Source organism: Cajanus cajan, chromosome 1 (assembly GCF_000230855.2).
Source record: "Cajanus cajan strain Asha chromosome 1, NIPB_CcT2T_4, whole genome shotgun sequence".
In the NCBI taxonomy this organism is placed as follows: Eukaryota; Viridiplantae; Streptophyta; class Magnoliopsida; order Fabales; family Fabaceae; genus Cajanus; species Cajanus cajan.
In genome coordinates, this window is record NC_138517.1 from 73,330,470 (window position 1) to 73,350,886 (window position 20,417).

The 20,417-nt window shown below is 33.9% G+C and overlaps 1 long non-coding RNA gene across 1 annotated transcript; it reads right to left on the reverse strand.

Annotated features, from left to right (window-relative positions):
* Positions 1 to 13,089: 13,089 nt before the first annotated feature.
* On the reverse strand, positions 13,090 to 15,599 carry LOC114915904 (uncharacterized). The gene is made up of 3 exons (XR_003804092.2): positions 14,526 to 15,599; positions 13,953 to 14,454; positions 13,090 to 13,319 (listed from the first exon to the last, which is right to left on the reverse strand). It is a non-coding gene; the product is annotated as an uncharacterized LOC114915904 (long non-coding RNA).
* Positions 15,600 to 20,417: the final 4,818 nt, after the last annotated feature.

The window sequence follows — 20,417 nt, forward strand, 5'->3', positions numbered from 1 at the left end:
ATGATTTTCAGTTCAACAAATAAAGATCTAAATCAAATTATAATTAAATTTTGATTAATCACTAAATGGATAATAATGTTTAATTTAAGGATTTTTAGTATGTTATTGATTTTCTGTTCAATAATCTTAGGGTATCATTCCCTATTTACTAATTTACTCATAAAATTTATATATATATATATATATATATATATATATATTACCATTCAACTCCTCGGACTTGGAATATGAACAATGCACGGTTGTTACGAATAATTTTAATTTTTCCAATAAAGAATGAGGTGATAATAATCAAAGTGATCGGTTGGTCATAACCACTAAAATATCATGTTGTGAACTATTTCAAAAAAAAAAATTGTAAACCAGATGGCATATATAAGAATTGAATAGTTATATATATATATATATATATATATATATATATATATATATATATTTATATATATATATATATTATTTTATTTTTTTATTTTTGGTTCGTCTTTGGAGTGTCCAGGGCCGATGCAGTGACTAATTAGGGAGGCACCTCAAAGAGTGGGATAGCTGGCCCCAAGATTTAACGCGGCTGCATACATAAGGCAGGATTTGAACCCTGACCTTGCTTAAGCGTGGATCAACCCATACCTCTGAACTACATACTTGGGACTTAGTTTTATATAATATATACATATATACATAACCTTTTTAATGAAAAATTGAAGCCATTCCACAATCTAGGAAGGAACTTACCAAGTAATTTGATAGAAATTAACATGATTTTCCATCGTCCAATACTACGTATATATGACGTAAGTTGTGAAAACTAACCCAAATAAAATTGATGATGCATGTGTGTGAAGCAAGGTCATAGTTGATATATGGTAAACTATACAATTTGGTGACAAAGTAGACTAGGTCGTACCGTGTGCTTTTGCATCCTCTTTGGTTATAAAAAAAAATCACTTATTTTTTCATTCTTATTTTTGTGGAAATATCATTAACCAACGTATCCTTACAGCCAGATACAAACATTTTTTCTAATTAATTTTTATATATAATTTAAGTATTTATTTTATTTTATTTTTATAATAAAATAAACATGTTTAAGTGTTATTTATTTTTTATTTGATAAAATATTTTTTTGTAGTCTTTGTTACGGAGATTATAGTTTTTTCTCTTATGAAAAAATATTTAAATAGAATTTTTTTAATTTTTTTTAAATAGTCTTTTTATTTTTTATTTTTATTATTTTAATGTTAAAAGTTATATGTTGTGTAAAAATCTGAATACACTTGAACGAGATAAATAAAATGATTTGTGTATGTGTAACATATCAACAAGATTGTGCAGTTGATGAAAATTTAAAGAAATTAATTTGTATTATTTATATCAACAAGATATATCTGCATTTTAATAATTCATTACTTAAAAACTTTATAGTTATACGTATTTGAAAAGGAACAATTTAGGAATAAAATTATTTTTATCACATATTTAACCTATAAAATATAGTTAATAAAAATATCATTTTTTTATTATAAGTTTATGAAGCTTTGTAATAACATGTGAAAATAATGATTAAATATTTGTAATATGGAGTCTTTAATTAAAAAATATATTTAATTTATTTTCATGAAATAATATTTTCTGCTATATATTATTGAACTAATTAACAAAACACACAATTACAATATTTTGCTACTTTAATGTTTATGTATAACTTAGATAAATTCTTATTTTTAAATTTGTCACCGTCACTCACAGCCATGGGAGTTGTTTTGCGTTAATGGAGGCAAGTGCTTTATCTTTGACAAGTCTTTTTTCGTGGACAATTCAGTTCAGATAGATTCTCCTATTGTATATCTGAAGTCAAAATTTGAATGATGTAAATTAGAAGGATATTTCATTACCTTTTGCTTGTATTTTTCTATTTATTTTAAACAGGGGTTATAATTACACTGATGTAACTTTTACCAAATATTATACCGCTTAATAACTTTATATTAAATGTAAATTTTGTAAATATAATCTAAGAGTAAAAAAATTTTAATCTAATGGTTGGATTTACAAAATTTACATTTAATATAGAGTTATTGAGCGGTGTAATACTTAGTAAAAGTTATACTGTTAGTATTATAATCATCTTCTTATTTGAAAAGTACGTTTTAATTTAAAAATATCTTAAAAATTATATTATTTAATCATATTAATTTTTATTTTCCCAATTGAAATAAACACCTAAAGCTATTTGCAAAAAATATTCTAAAGCTAAATAATAAAAGTTACATCTGAAAAAAAAAAATTGATTCAAACAGATGAAATGAGGTAGTGCCGTGTGCTTATTCTCTCTGGGTTGTCGAAATCACTTAATTTTCGTGGAAATATCATTTGCCAGCGTATCACAGTTCATAGGACTTTGTTTTGTGTTAATGGAAGTAGTTATATCTTTGACTGTTTGAATGTGTTAAACTTTTTAATACGAGAGGGAAATTAAATAGTTTTTTCTCTAGGACCTTTCGTTGACAATTCAGCTACAGATGCCATTAATATTTATGAATTCATATTTTTTTTGTATGATACACGGCAAGATATTTCATTACATTTTGTTTGTATTTCACTTTACTTATTTACAAAGTGTTTTATTTTAAAAAAAAAATTATCTAAGAACTTTTAAATAAATAGATAATTAAAAATAATATTGTGTCTCATTATAAATTATTTTTCATAAATATAAACTGTAACTAATTAAAGATTAAATACAAGAAGAGAATTTTTTTTTTGAAAGATTAACATAAATAATTTTTTTACTAAAAAAAAATCGAAGTCTATTTTGGAACCCCTAGTATTAATGTGGTCGGAGCAATTGCTCTTGTCTCCAAGACTCAGGCCTGACTTGAGTAATGTACATGTCAAAGAAAGGATTCAAAGACATTCTTATCAACCAGCAAGGTCGTGTAAGTCCAAGGTCAATAAAGCATTTGCCTTAAGTCTCCAATAAAATACTTATATTCACATCTTATTTATAATTTTAATAAATTATTTGGTAATATTATGTTATCATGATATAATGTTATTTACCATTATTATTATTAAAATTTATAATCATAAAATATGAATATAAATATTTTTGTAAATTATTTAAATGCAATCTTATTATTTATGTACAAAATTAAGAAAAATATTTTACATCTATTTTGAATTCTACCTCTTTCCATCCAAAAAAAAGTCATTGAAATTAGTATAAATTTATTGAATACATTCATTATTAAAAAAAAGAAAAAAAGAGGATTTTTTGGTAAAAAATTTAATAATAAAAACTAAAAAAATAAAAAGGTGTATTAAATTAAAATTTTAAATATAAACTTTATTTTAGGCCTTATAATTTCTAGATGGTCCTCAAAGACAGAGACATTCCATGCATATATATATATATATATATATATATATATATATATATATATATATAATTAAAATAATAAAAAAATAGAAATTAATTCAAAGATCGGTTATATGGGATAATTAATTAAAATGGTTAAAATACCTATTAGTTTTTTTTGAATGAGTTTGTTATACGGAAATGAATTCCAAAAAAAAAAAAATTAACTTTATATGCTTGGACGACTAACATAAATGAATATATTGTGTGATTATTTAATGTCGAATAAACATATTTTGCGATTAACAATTAAAAAGAAACAAGAATGTAAGAACATTATTTGATGTCAATAATTTTGGGATAACTAACATAATTAAGAACTTCCACTAAAATAAAACCCAAATATAAGATTATTTTATGTTATTTTTGGATTAACAAATACTTATTGAAGGGGAATTGTTGACAAATTAGTAAATAATTTTTTTACCAAAAAATAATTGAAATAAAGATTTGTTAATAATATTTAATGATAGTTTTTTTTAATTTTTTTTTACTTTTAATTTTTCAGTTATTATTGATATATAGAACAATAGTTACCAAAATTAATGTTAAAATTGACTCAACCTTTTTAATTTTTTAAATATTTGAAAACTGAAGAATAATTCTCTTAACAACCTTAACAAATTAAGTAGATATGTCCATAATAACAACTCATATATATATATATATATATATATATATATATATATATATAAAGAGAGAGTTATTGAATAATAGTCGATGTAACTTGTAAAGTTGACCAAGAGACTTTAACCTAAGTATGAAAATCCCCCATATGTACATATGTGTTCGTTGGACTTTTTCTATAAATAAAAAAAAAAATTATTTTACCATTTTGGTACTTCTCTTTAATTATCATTTTGCCATCTACACTAAGATGGTATATCTAATATTTTACATATTTGATTGGAAGTAAAGATGTAGAAAGGAGAAAAAAAAAAGAGAGAGTTATTTTTGTTGAGTAAAAATAAAGGTAAAACAACATTTATTACAATTAATGGAAATTCTTGTTATGTTCGCTGGATGTGCTGCGCGTTGCTTCTAAACCTCAATACGCTTTTAATAGCAATTTTTTTCGGGTGAAACCCTAGCATATCTCTTCCAGTTCTATTATAGTTACAGTTTTTCACGACTAAATTTTGTCCATAGGAAAATTTTCAATTTCGAATTTTATCTTCCTTAGATAGTCATTTATAGTTTAATGGCTGTGAAGCTTCTTTAGCATCCTTAATAGGCCTTTTGAGTTTTCTTTTTCCCATTAGTTCATGGGGTCAATGGAATTCTTCAAATATTTTGGCCAAAATCGAATGTTTCTGTTGTGAACACCATTTATTTTTATTCTTTCCAATTGGTAGGTAAAAGCTCTCTCTCTCCGTCATCAACTTCATTAATGTGCTGTTTGATAGAGGAAAAATAGGTAAAAAAAAAAAAAATAGAATGAAGAGAGAGTAGAAATAAGTAAGGTTGTTTGATTGAGGTTTTGAGGAAAAATAAAGTAGAGAGAAATTAAGTGGTGATGAACCCCACTCTTTTATTTCTCTCTCTTCTCTCTTGTACATACTTTATTTCTCATATTTTTCACTTATTTATTTTACCTATTTTTCTTCAACCAAACAACTAAACTTTTACTATATTTCTTATATATTTTTATTCACTTTTTATTTCTCGCCTATTTATTTTCTCCATCTGTGAAACACACACTAAGGGACTATGCGATCTAAGTTTGATATTGGTCAGAGAAAATTTTACTCCTTTTCCCTGACGCATTTTAGTTTTGCTATAGAAACTCGAAAGAGACTCGTCACCTAACCTTAATTAACTAGAATTCTACAATTTTCTTCTTAACTAACGGCTAGCTCCACAAGTTTTTCATCTTTGGAGACTAAACCCAATTATGTTCGACCTTGTGACACTTTATCGATCGTGTCATAAATTAGTTAAATAAACATGATTGTTAAAATAAGAAAAATGTCATGCAAAATTTTGGATTTTTTTTAAACATAAGGTAAAGGATAACATAACATGTATACTATTTTTTTTTTTAAATGTCATGATGCCAAGGTCATGATTTGTTGGAACTAATTCTCAATTTGAGCGTCCAATTAAAGGTTACATGAAGAGTATTTGTTTTTAGTAGTGTTGAAACTATTGTGTTTGAGAATCTAATACAGCATATATAAGATATAATTATGTCTCATATGAGAGACAAGTGATGTATAAATAGACTAATAAATAAACAATTAAACAATTGGGGGCTAAATGATATAAATGGGCTTAATGGAGTAGTTTTGAGAATAATTGTTATTTGATAGAAATAACGATCTTTAAGAGGTTATAAATATCTACTAATGTAAAACAAGGTCTACACCCCTAACAAAAAGTATTCTCTCAAACTCTAGTCATCACGAAAGATAGAAAGAATAGAAAAAAGAGTCAAAGGAAATGAAATCATGATTTTCTTCTCAAGAAGATCAAAGTGTTCTAAGGATCAAAAGAGATTTCTATTATGAAAAAAGGTATATATTATTCCTTATTATTATGTGAGAATCAGGAATTTCAAAGATCATTTTAATTTTCTATAATTGATAATATTAGAAAATTATAAAACTTTCAGGGTACATACATACATACATATATATATATATATATATGTGTGTGTGTGTGTGTGTGTGTGTGTGTGTGTTGTGTGTGTGTGTATGTTGTATTATTTGATTCCGATAAAATAATTCTTTATTTCTCTTCTCTATGTTAAAAAGCTAAACTTTCATGTGTTGTCTAAAATATGATTTAGTTGTGGAGACTCTTATTAATGGTCTTTTAACTACTTCTAGAGTGCTTACGTAGTGTGAAAGTTCCACAAGGGTACTCCTCAAATGTTAAGAGTCTGGTGTCTATGCAAGATTTGAAGTTAATTGGTTTAAAGTCTCACGATTTTCATGTCTTAATGCAACAACTTTTGCATGTGGATATTCATAACATTTTACCATTTTCTGTTAGAGTTGCTATTACTCGATTGTGTTTATTCTTCAATTTCATTTACAACAAAGTAATTGGCCCTGTAAAGTTAGATGAGTTAGAAAATGAAGCAATCACAATCTTGTGCCAATTGGAAATTTATTTTCCACCTTCATTTTTTGATATCATAGTGCATTTGATAGTTCATTTGGTTAGGGAGATTCGATTGTGTGGCTCAGTTTATCTTAGATGGATGTACCCTATTGAGAGATACATGAAGATCTTAAAAGGATATGTCAAGAATCAATAACGCCCAGAAGCCTCTATTGCGGAGAGGTACATTGCAGAAGAAGCCATTGAGTTTTGTTCAGGGTACATGTCAAAATTAGAACCAATAAGAATTTCTAAGACTCTACATGATGGGAAACATTTTGGTAAAGGTACTCGAAGTTTAAATATTAGAACTGTGAGTCGAACAGAAGTTGACCAAGCACATTTGTACATATTGAACAACACCGATGAAGTAATTCCTTACATATCGCAACACATAGATGAAATCAAGATAACACACCCCCGAATGAATGAGAAATGGGTATTGAATGAACATAACAAGAGTTTCTTAGCTTGGTTTAAGAAAAAGGTTTACGGTGAGGTTAATGCTTCTAATACACTTTTGAGACTCGCTCATGGGCCTAACAACTATGTCATTACATTTGGCGGGTATGACATTAACAAAATATTGTTTCTATACAAAGATAGAAGATGACAAAAGTAGAGTACACAATAGTGGGGTTACAATTCAGGCTGAGGCTGTGAACTTTGCTAGTTCTAAAGATAAAAATCCCATTACAGCATCTATGAGTTATTTTGAAGTCATACAAGACATATGGGAAATTGATTATGTTACGTTTGGAGTGTCTGTGTTCAAGTGTAAATGGGTTGATGGCAATACGGGTGTGCGGACAAATGATTTAGGATTTACTTTGGTTGATTTGAACAAGGTCGGATATAAGGATGAACCTTTTATTATGGCATATCAAGCAAGACAAATTTTTTATGTCAGGGATCCATGTAATGAGAAATGGTCAGTGGTCCTCGAAGGAAGAACCATACATGGAACTCACGAAGATGAGTCTCTAGATATGCATGAGACATCGTCTTTCTCAAGTAGATCATTTGGTTCTATTGCGGACAATGAAGTGGACAAAATACATGCTATTCGAAGTGATCATGATGAAGGAATATGGGAAAACATACCAACCTAATAGGTTTTTGTTTGTGTATTATTTGTTTTTTTATTAGTTGTTTTGTTGCTATATTGTTATTATCTTTTTTACTTTATTTATCTATTCAGTTAATTCATTGTTTTAATAATGAGAGTTTAATTTTTTCAAGATTATGGAAGATTCAGGGTCTGGCAGTGGAAGGAGGGAAGGTAGATCTGTCACCCGATTGTCTAGGTTGACAGCTAGACACATTGCCAAGGAAAGGACACCGGTTGAGGTGGATCCTCGTTTTGGCAAGGCGCCAGGCCCAAATGCTACCAAGTTTAGGAGCTATTTGGGAGTCCTAGCTCGATGTCATGTTTCTATTATCATTCCATCATGGAATGACGTTGAGGAGAGCTGACAAGAACCTCATGTGGCAGGATATTCAGGTATATACTTTCACATCCATTCAATATTATATAACTTAAATACATTTTTTATTATTTGTTGTTATTTTGATAGCAAAATTTTGACATTCCCAACACTGAGGTCATGAGGAGGAAGATGTTATCTGCCCTTGCCACCAGGTGGAGAGACTTCAAGACTTTCTTGACATGGGAGTATGTAGTTGGCCATGGAGAGCGACAAAATGAGACTCCCTGTCTAAAGTACCAGATCACTGATGAGGAGTGGATGCAATTTCTTGCCACTCGATTGGACCCTTCTTGGTAGGTTAGTTATTGATAACTCTTACATTGACACAAATAATTAAGGTATATTTTAATTAATCTCATTTTCTTATTTGTATTATTGTAGGCCAAAAGAGTAGCTGCCTAAGAACGATAGAGCAAGAATGATGCACCCCATCTATTGTCAAGAGGGGGATATGAATTAAAAAAATGATGAAGGATAGGGTAGAGGCATCAGAGGTTGAGTCTGCTGACCGTGTGGAGTCACCTCCCCGCTATGAGATGTGGATAGCAGCCCGAACAAAATCAGAGATGGGCAAATGACTTCTAAGTCTGCAAAGGTCGTTACTGATAAAATAGTAAGTAAAAATATACAAACTAAGACTCTTCATTTCAACTCATTTAAATCATAAGTGTAGTTTAGGGTATACTTATTGTTAATATGTTGCAGGAGGGTTTAGTTGAGCAGACCACCCAGGGCTCATTTGTTCCCCATGGTCGAGATGATATCCTGCAACGGCTATAGGAAGGCTAGAGCACGCAATGCGTGTGCGTGGTGTTGGTGGTTCTTTGAGTCACCGAGATTACTTTGGTGCACCACCATCGAGGAGTAGTACTGTTGAATCTTGCAGTCAGGAGGCTATGTAGAGAACGGAGATGCAGTTTGAAGAGAAATTGAAGAACATTCGAGAAGAGTTTGAACAGAAGTTTGAACTTTTGGCTCGTTCTCAGCAACAGACTGTAGTTGCTCATGATGGTGTTCGAGTCAGCAATAAAGGGAGTTGTGCTGCTCCAGATCCCTCAAGAGAACAGACTCACACTGATGTACCAAACTAGTGTGAGTTATATGTTGAGGATGACCCCTCACGGTTAGTGGCTATTAGCCGAGTATTTGAGGGTGGCTCAACCATCCATGGTGTCCCTCTATAGCCATACTGGACACGGGTTGTGGTTGACCAAGTTCAAGATGCTACTGCTCCAGTGCCTTGCCCAATACAGAGGTTCAACTAGTGGGGCAGGCAACCGACACATTCTTAGCTTGGCCAAAATGTTTGGTGATGCCGCTTTCAGCACGAGCAAAGGTAATTCTATTATTGCTCTTTTATATTCTTATAATTCTATTATTGTTTAACTAATTTTAATTATTTCTTTAGGATTTTATCAATCGTGGTAAGGAGGTCATGAGAAAAACTCATGTTGATCATGCTAATATCGCAGAAGTTAAGAATGATCCCATATCTAGGCTTCTAACCATATTACCACGATTAAAGAAGAAACCAATTCAATTGTAGTGGGACATTAGAGTTTTTGGGGTTGATAGCTCTGATGTTCCACTATACATATCCCTGCCCGATGCATTAGAGATTGTTGGGGGAAACTCCATGTTAAATATATCTATCATATAGCTATGGGCCATGTAAGTGATATTTTCTTTTATGAGTCTAAATGTACAATAATTACATTTAACTTATAATAATTAATTGTGTTAGGTACATGGACAAATTGAGTGTGGAGCAAGAACAAGCACAAGTATATGTATTGAGCCTCAATCCATCCAAAAATAGGAAACACTCAAGTCCAGATCCAACAATATATGCAAACATGGATGAGTGAATCAGGAAGAGATATATACATGGCTCCATACATTGACGGGTTAGTTTTTTAATTGGTTTTTTAATCATGGTAATTTTATAACTAATTTGTTTGTCATACAATGTAGGTCCCATTGGCAGTTAATGGTAATCATTCCTAAGGAATACATTGTGGTGTGGTTTTGTTCACTACATCGAAAACCAAGCCATGAAATTAAATGTCAATTACAAGGGAAACTAAAATTTTTCATTATGTTTTAAAACTGTAATTATATATGTTGGCTAACATCTATTTTTATTTCAATTAATTAGAATCGTGTCTGGAGCTAATATTTTAAGTGGAAGAGGCAAATCAAAGACATTGTACTTCATATACCCTAAGGTTAGCAAATTAATTAATAGAGGCAATAATATTTAAATTTATTGACTTTGGAAATAATAGTTATTTGTTTTTCATTTTAGTGTAATAAGCAACAAGACTCGTTTGAATGTGGCTATTACATCATGTATTGGATGAGAGTCATAGTTTCTGCGGGTATTACTGATTCTTAGGCGCATGTAATTCATAGCAACATTTATTTAAGTATATTTACCTTTACGATAATTAACATTGCATATTAATGAAACTTAAATTAATGTTTCAGGTCTTTCAAGATCCATCTCCATTACCCGAAGATGAGATCATCAAGATAAGAGAACAATGGACAACTTTTTTTCTTCAAAGTATATAATAGTTAGATTTCTAAGTTTAGTTAGTTAGGTATTATGTTTCTAGTTTGATAACATTGACAAACATGTTTTATAGCTTTTTTAGGATAATAGGATTTACATTGTCATAATTTATGCTTTTTAAGATTTATATATTATTTTCTTTTTGTCATTCAATTTTGAAATATAATTTGAATTTGTATTCTGGACTGCCTGGTTTAGGTTTTGTATTTTGGACTGTATGCAGGTTTTGGGTATATCAAAAAACAACAAAAATTTAAAAAAAAAATGCCAGAATTTACATCGGACTACACCATAGCCGACGTAAATTTACGTCGGACACACCATGTCCGACGTAAATTCTTGCATCTATTTTTTAACATTTGAAGCCCTATTTTACGTCGGTCATAGGGCATATCCGACGTAAATTTACTTCGTCTGTCACAGCCAACGTAAATTTACGTCTCTCGCATTAACGTCGGAGTCGTTTCTGACGTAAAATCCTTAAAATATCCGATGTTAAAGACCCTTTTTATACTAGTGAATGCTGTAAGACACATGATGATATACGATATTAAAAAATTAAGAATAATAATTATAAATGTTAGTATATAAAAGTTGTCAAGGGAATAATTGGTAGAACAATAGAAACTTATTTGAATTTAGAGAGCAGTAGTAGTGGTGGTAATTGTTGTTGTTGTTACAATGAAGTCTCAATTTGCCTATTTATAGGCATGGTTCTAATTCCACCCCTGCTCCTTGATGCAAAATTCGGTAACTCCAAGCATAATCCATAGTTGTTCAAAATTTGCTCTTGGTAGTGCCTTTGTAAATATGTCTACAACTTGATCTTCTGTTGAGCAGTATTCAAGTTGACTTTGCTTAGTTATCTCTGCTTCTCTGATGAAGTGATATTTGATGGCTATGAGTTTTGTTCTTTGATGATGAACTGGATTCTTTGCCATTGCTATTGCTGATCTATTGTCACAGTAGATAATAGTCGGTCCATCTTGTTGTTCACTCATTTCTTCAAGTATTCTCCATAACCATATTGCTTGACTTGTAGTTTTAGCTGCTGCTATATACTCTGCTTTTGCTATTGATTGTGCAACTATTGCTTTCTTCTTTGATGCCTAAGAGAAAAATCCAGATCCTAGTGAGAAGGCATATCCTGATGTACTCTTCATGTCATCTATTGATCCTGCCCAATCACTGTTGGTATAGCCAATCATCCTTGATTTGGTCATGGTTTTCTACCATATACCAAACTCCTTTGTGCCTTATAGATATCTCAATATTCTTTTTCCTATTCCATAGTGAATTTGACTTGGCCTTTGCATGAATCTTGATAGAAGACTTGTGGCATACATAATGTGATCGAATCACACTAAGGCCAAGAAGACCAAAAGGTGATATATTGAAGAAGGCAAGAAGAATGAGTTAGTTTTGAAAATCATAAGAGGAGTGGGCCTACTTTTAGGCCTTAGCTCCTACATTTTTTTTATTAGTATAAGATTTATTCCTATTTTACCCTTATCTTTAATTTCCTATTATATCCTTATATTTTAGGTACCTTAGACATAGGATTTATTTATCTTGTATTTCCTATTTTACACTTGTATTTTGGAGTGTCTTAGTTATAAGATTTATTTTTACTTGTATTTCCCATTTAACCCTTGTATTATGGGGTGCCTTAGATTATAATAGGATTTTATTTTATAACTAGGGTATTTTATTAGGGTGAGAAAATAAGGCCTAGATGTGTTTTTTCATAGCCTTGGATTTATTTTTTGACTTGGCAAGGTTTAGGCCCAAGTGGAGGGCACCTACGTTGCATGGTCTTATCATGCACCTAGATATAGCTTAACCAAACCCAAAGATTCCATCATTGGCCACCAAGTAGCATCTAGGGTTAATTTAGGTTTCATTTGAAGTGCATTTGGATTGCACACTACAATAAATGAGCTACACAATAGAGGTTATTTTTACATTTAGTGGAGGGTTTTACCCTCCACAAAATAAATCGCAGAGGTTTCTAAAAACCTCTGTAGTTACATTCACTGCAATAAATTAGCGGCACTTTTTAGAAACCTCTAGTATTGTGAGTGTTTAGCGGCAGTTTTGTTAAAAGAGGTTTTAAACCTACACTAATAGTGGAGGTTTTTTAAATGATGTTTTAAAGTTATGCTAACTGCAGATGTTTTTTAAAGGAGGTTTTAAAGTTATGCTAACTGCAAAGGTTTTTTAAAGGAGGTTTTAAAGCTATGCTAATGGCAGAGGTTTTTTTACTGGAGGTTTTGAAGTGGAATAATAGTAAAGATTATTTAGTGGAGGTTTTAAAGTAAATTAACTATTACAATCATTAATCAATATATTTTTGTGGAGTTTCTAATCCTCCCTATTTTCCTATGTATAATAATTTTTATACTCATTTTAATTGCATAATTTACATGTATTACAATTTCCCATTTTCACTTTTGATATTTATAAGAAACTTAATGAAAAAAAATACACATAAAATGGATGAAGAAATTCCATTACTAATAACCAAAAACATAACATATAGTTCAAAGATTTATAATTCAAACTTCTATTATAAATCCAAGTACAACATAAAATCCATAACATTGTCAAATTAGCCTCATACTAAACTTTAAATCCAAAATACTTTATATGCAAACTAAGGGTTGCTAGCACCAAATGATCCTCTTGCATCCAAAGGTGTATTAGGAACACTTGAAGCATCGATTGGCTGATATAAGAAAAGAAAAAACACTCAGTCAAGAAAAATATATATCACAAATATTATATGATAATGACAATTCCAAACACACATGACTATATTATCCAAGGACCAAAATAGACCAACCAGTTAACGTAACCAGCAACATAACCCATAGTTAAAACTAGAACTACAGACCAACAACTCCATGAAGCCAAAACATAATAGCAACACCAAACCAGAGATGTGTAGCAGCCAACTAGTTCCTAACCCAATAACCAAGGACTAAGAGTAGTCCATTTAGACTCTAAACAACCAAAACTAGAACTAAACCAACAAAACATCTAGCCAAACCAAAAATTGCAATAGAAATCATATTTCAAACCATGCAACCAAATATTATAAGCCAACAAAGCAACCAACCAAACCAGAAATTGCAGTAGAAATCATGCAACAAACCATGCAGCCAAAGACCATGAACCAACAAAACAACCATTCTAACCAGAAACTACAACAGAATCATGATATAAACCTTGCAATTAAAGAGTATGAACCAAAAAAATAGCCACCAATACCAAAAATTGCAACATAATCATGCTACAAACCATGTAGATAAAGATACCACACATATTATATAATAATATATGCACATTAATTACTTACATGTGTTTCAGGAGTGAAATAACTAGCTAATTTTTCAGGGATCCTTCTTTCATGTAGGCCTTAAAAGCTGATTCTAAATTGTTGTATTTCTCTTGCCATTGGTTTAAAGATGGAAAGGCAACACCAGATGAAGAAGAGCTCAAGCTAGAAACACAAAGTCTTGTATTCTTAAATGTATTAGAAGGAACAACACCCAATCCCATGCATCGTACTCTCCTAGAGTGCTCTGGCCCTAGCACTCTACCAACAACATCTAGAGGAGAAACTTCATATTCATCAACTATGCTTTGAGTCAAACCTACTTGAATTTGTTCTTACAAACATGTAACAATATCAAATATAAAAAAGTTTTAAGATTAAACACAATCCTTGAAATCAATGTTTCTAAAGAAAAATTTACCACTATAGTCTTTGCTGCATCATTTACAAATGATCCATCTTTCCTTTTATGAGTTTCAATATATAATTGTCCATGACTTGGTACCTTCCGTGTTTCTAGCAACTAAGATAAATAAAGAGTGAGTAAATATTGAAAACATTTTAATTAGTAAAGTTAACATTTAGTGTCATTACCAACTCATTTCTTCTTCTAAGATTAACTTTGGAGCCACCAGTGTGTGGAATAACTTGCTTGCTTCGAATTTCTTTATTTCTCTTATAAAGTTCCTATAGGCAAAGCAATTAAAAATTTTCAACTTCACATAGTAATCATATAATTATCCAGAAAAATAAATTAATATTTAAAACAATCAAATTTGTACCTATGTTGATGGTTTTTTACGATAATGAACAAAACGAGCCTATTGATCTTTATCTATGCCTATCGGCACATTTCTTATGATTTCATCTCTTGTTTTGGTTGGATCATTGAATTCATTCCACAAGCTTTGCCTATTTGCAGCCCATTTCCTTCCCATACTCATTTTGCAATACCGTTTTGCACTAGCTTCATTAATCTTAAAATAAAATCGAGGCTAAAAAAAGTAAAAATTTGTCATTATCATATCAAATTTAATCTTGCATAAGCAAAATAATAGAGAATATATGCAAGCAAGTACAGATATGTAGACCCCTAAAATTGTCCGGGTCGGAAATAAAGCTTGAAGACTCTCGAAGACTGAAGGAAGATCAGCCAGAAGGACTCCTGGAAGGCCCTAGGAGGGTTCTCTGTAGGTCTAGAGGTCTTAGAATAGCTCAAAATAAGGAAGTGGAGGGAATGAAGCCCAATACGGCCGTATTGAACTTAATACGGCCGTATTGAAGCTTCAATACGGCCGCAGTGAACTCAATACGGCGTATTGAAGTTTCAGAAACTTCAATACGGCCGTACTGAAATCAATACGGCCGTATTGAAGCTTCAATACAGCCGTATTGAACTCAATACGGCCGTATTGAAGTTCAAAAATTTCAATACGGCCGTATTGCTTCTGTAGGCCGTATTGCGCCTATTCCCTATAAATATGACGTCAATTGGACGTCATTCCACACTTTTTTCACATAGTTTTAACCCTCTCCTTGAGTATTCTGGGGTTTTTGAGCAGTGTTCTGCCCTAGAAATCACTCGGAGAGTTGATCCGACAAAGTTCTTGAGCCCCGAGCCATTTTGCTTGAGGATCGAACCTAGTCGAAGGGAAATCCTCCGGATTTCCATAGTTAAAAGTTTTAGGAAGGAGCGAGCGAGCTTGTAGAGCGAGGGAACGCCAAAAAGCTTCCCAGTTTTACTCAATATATAAAAGCACGCTTCAAGAGGTTTCTTCTTAAATCCTTCCTTTTACTGCTTTCTGTGTGCATATTTAAACTGTCATCATGTAGATAGTTAATTTATAATCGCTTATAATAAATAGGGGTAATTTAGTAATTTTACGTTGTTATTTTAGAAAATAATCTGTCATAGGGAACCCGAAAGGGGCGCTGTGGGGTGCTAACACCTTCCCCACGCGTAACCGACTCCCTTACCCAACTCTGGTTGTAATGGCCAAAGTTGATTTATAAAATCAATTGCCTTATCCCTTTTTCCAATGTTTTGAGTAAAACATTGGTGGCGACTCCACGAACCCCCCTTTTACGAAAACCACTAATCCATGGAGGGTCCCGCTTGGGATTAATATGGATTGGTGAGACATTTTAATAAATAAATTGGATAAGATCGACAAGGTCTCAGTTTGAGAACAAGTCGTTCTAATAATCCAATACATTTTCAAAAACTAAAATAAAAGCGAGCTCGACCGTCTTCGCGACCGCCGAGGCCCGTTTGGGCCGGTGGCGACAGATGGCGACTCCGCTGGGGAAGCTTCGAGAGTCAGTCCCATTTAGTGACAGATTATTTTTAACAAATAATAGTTAAAATTACTTCATTACCCCTTGCTTGTATGATAACATGCTTTATATATTTGGCTTTAAATAACTGTTGTTTGTTTAAATTTCCGCAATTGTTTGAAATAAAAATTGCACACAAACCTTTGCACACAACAGTTCCCTCTATACCCGGGGGCATGAGTGGTAATCCATAGGGAGTGGATGTTAGTACGGCCGGTTGAATGGGTCTATAGGAGCCTACGAGACCGTTGTCGGAAAAACATCACTCAAGGTGATAACCATGAACTTGAGTCCGACAGTGCGTTGGAGCTTTCCATCGACTTACGACGAGAGGAATTGGGTCCCTATAATGGGGGCACCTTGGGGGCCTTTGACCAAGTGAGAACAGTTAGATCCTCCTTGAATATGCACTTTTCTGCAGGAGACCCCTACCTCGTGATTCGCTCGTGACTGTTCGTGGATGAGTGAATTGTTTGTGCATTGTTTATGTGAAATTGTTTGAGCATACATTGCATTTCTTTAAACATACAACATTCCTATTCTTTTAAAAATAAGAATAAATAGGAATAAGAATCTTCCATTATACGGTGTTAACATCTACCTTCATTACATTCATATAGGTAGTTTCCCTTTTCACCCAAAAATACAAAAAGATACAAAATATCAAAAAATAATGATATTTACCCAAACCAAGCAATATCATGCATCATGTTAGGAAAATCCAAAAAAAAAACATGATAATGCTTAGTTAAATAAACACTATGCATGCATATTCATCCCCATCATCTCATATCATGCATTTTATTGTAGATCATGGAGGGATCTAGGGGAGTGCAAGGGCAATTGAAGAAAGTGGACTTCTTATTGTACCGTGCCGAGAGGTTGGATCACCTCTGTACCTTGATGCCACGAGAGGCTCGTTTGGAGTTCGAAAAATCCTATGGACGAGTTCTCGACTTGATGAAGATTTGTGTGGATCCATCTTTTCTGAGAGCATTGGTCCACTTTTGGAGTCTCGATCTACATTGTTTCGAGTTCCCCCAGTTTGACCTAGTTCCTACTCTCGAGGAGTACGAGCTCATGCTACGATGGCCCAAATCAGCTGGGGTCTATATCTTTCATGATAACCATGTGGCCGTGGAGAGAGTTGCCACTCAGGTCAAATTACCATCACGATCAGCTGCCTTAGTGGGGAACGGCAGTATTAAAGGTTGGAAGCTTGCTATGATTGAAGACCACCTTTCTTCCTTGGCTGGTGAGGGAGATTGGTTAGCTTTCAACAAAACTCTAGCGTTAGCTGTATTTGGGATGATCCTTTTCCCCTTTTACGCTAACACAGTGGACCATGCTGCGATGGACGCTTTCTTCGCTTGGGACGTACACATGAAGAGTCCCGTGCCTGCCATTCTTGCCGACACCTTGTTCTCTGTTCATTTGTCTCAACAGAAGCAAGGAAAAATCATCCGATGCTGCACCTCCTTGTTGTATGTGTGGGGCATCACACACTTTTATGCCTTTAGTCATATGGGGACTTTGCCCGATCCGTTGAGAAGTTTTTCGAAGATCCCCGTACGCCGCCGATATGCTTCCGAGTGGAAGGAGGAGATGGAACAGTGGAGTATTGAACACTTCACGTGGGTTTGCCCTTGGTTCCGTCCAAGCAATGTATTGATGAGATGCGGCAGTTATCCAAGCATACCATTGATGGGCCTCAGAGGTTGCATAGCTTACTCACCAAGATTGGTTATGAGGCAACTGATGAGGACTCAGATCATTCCTACTATAGAGGAGCTTGGAGGGTTGTGTTTCTCTTTCGATTATGAGCATCAGAAGGACATGCACGCTGTCATGAAAGCGTGGGAGAGACCAACCTATGAGGGAGATCTCGAGCTTGGAAAGCCTCGGGTATCCGTCTCCATTGATTATGAGGAATGGAGGAGCAAGAGGGGGGTGCCTCAACCATCCACTTCTTGTGCAACCACAGCAACAAGGAAGGCATTGCAAGAACAAGTCGACGCCTTGACCAAAAAGCTGGAAATTATGGGAGCTCAAATGAGAGTTCTTGAAGAGAAAAATGAAGAATCCAGTTTTACTATTGATGGTCTTCAAAGGCAATGCAAGAAGAAAGACCACGAGATAGAGCGACTCAAGGATGAGTGTGCTAACCTCAATGAGGAGACTACTCGGGCATCCAAAATGCCAAAGGTTGAACCGAGTAGTCAACTCCAAGAAGTCAACGCAAAGATAGCACACCTTGAAGCCGAACATGCAAGGCAGGCACAGTTGATCAAGAACATGCAAGACGATCTGCTCTTGACTCGATCCGACGCACAACAATGGCGGGAAGTTGCTCAACAACAAACCGCAAACCTTTCCGATTTCCGCAAAAAGGAAAGGGAGGGACTAGCACAAATGGCTAGACTCCGAGAAGAGAAGGATCGAGCCGAAGACGAGCTTAACGAGTTGCAGGCCATGATCAACTATCACACTCAAAAGGCGAAGGACGCTCAGAAAAGTAGTGATGATATGAGTCAAGCCGTCCATATGCAAGTTGAAGCAATAGCACGCCATGTGGAGGAAGCCGAAGACGAATGGAGAAGAAAAATGAACCCGCCTGTGGGTTTTTATCGGCTTTTCTTATATTGTAAAAAATTGCTTCAAAGCATTGTATGATAAGTTGTACACTTTCTACGATCAATGAAATCAAGTTTTGTAATTTATGAAATCTCTCAATTGCCTTTGCATTTCATAGTCATTCATTTGCATTTATCTCTCCTGGTAATTTAATAATAAATATTAATAAAAAGAAAGAAATAATCGATGCGTATGTTCAGAATGGATCGCACGCCATTGGTCATTAAATGCAAACCAACAACTGCACCAAGCAAGCACACGGCGACTCCGTTGTTGGTAATCAAGACAGACGAAAGGGAAGGTCCGACACTGTTAAGGATCATCGCTCCAAGGCCTTTCCCCTACAAAACAAATAAGGTTGTGCCATGGATATACGATGTCCATTCTTCTGCCGACAGCGATATCTCCAACATCGCTGGACTTGGGGGCATGACTAGGAGTGGCAGGATCTACTCTCCCGAAGATCTGCACGATAAAGCTCCCAAGAATAAAGGAAAAGAAAAGGAGAAAACCGAGGAAGATAGAGAATCCGAGGAGGAGACTGATGAGCTGTTAAAATTCATCAAACAAAGCGAGTACTCCATTGTGGATCAACTTCACAAGACACCAGCAAAGATCACTTTGTTGTCGTTGATCCTAAGCTCCGAACCGCATCGGCAAGCTCTGTTGAAAGTCTTGAACGAGGCGTATGTATCACACACCATATCCCAAGACAAATTTGAGGGAATTGTTAGTCACATCACGGCTAATGATCACCTCACCTTCACAGATGAAGAGATCCCCACCGAGGGATCGCACCATAACAAGCCCTTGCACATCTCTGTAAAGTGCAAGGAGTATCACATCGCGAAGGTCTTGGTGGATAATGGATCTTCCTTGAACGTGATGCCAAAAAGAACGTTCGATCAGATGGCAATCAAGGGAGTCCAAATGCGCCCAAGCAACATGATCGTTCGAGCTTTCGACGGCTCTAAAAGAGAAGTGGTGGGAGAAGTCAGTCTTCCAATCCAAATCGGACCCACTATCTTTAACGTCGAATTTCAAATAATGGACATTACTCCTGCATACAGCTGTCTCCTCGGCCGACCTTGGATTCATGATGCGAAAGCTGTACCCTCTACGCTCCACCAGAAAATCAAGTTCATCGTGGGTGACAAACTGGTGACCGTGCAAGCTGAAGATGACATACTCATCAGTAAGCCATCCAACATACCTTATGTGGATGCAGCAGAGGAAGCTTTGGAAACCGCCTTCCAAGCATTGGAAATCGCCAATGTTGAAACGTTTCCCCGAGAAATGAAGAAGGTAGCCCATATGCTCACAAAGAACGGATACTTGCCAGGACAAGGATTAGGCAAGAACTCCCAAGGAATCCCGGAGCTACCCATTATCAAGGACAATCCGGGGAAACAAGGGTTAGGATACAACCCTATTAAAGATCAAAGAACGAAGAGGAATCAAGATCCTTCTCGACGTTCTTTAAGCCAGATCTTTAGGAAGGCTGGTTCACAAACG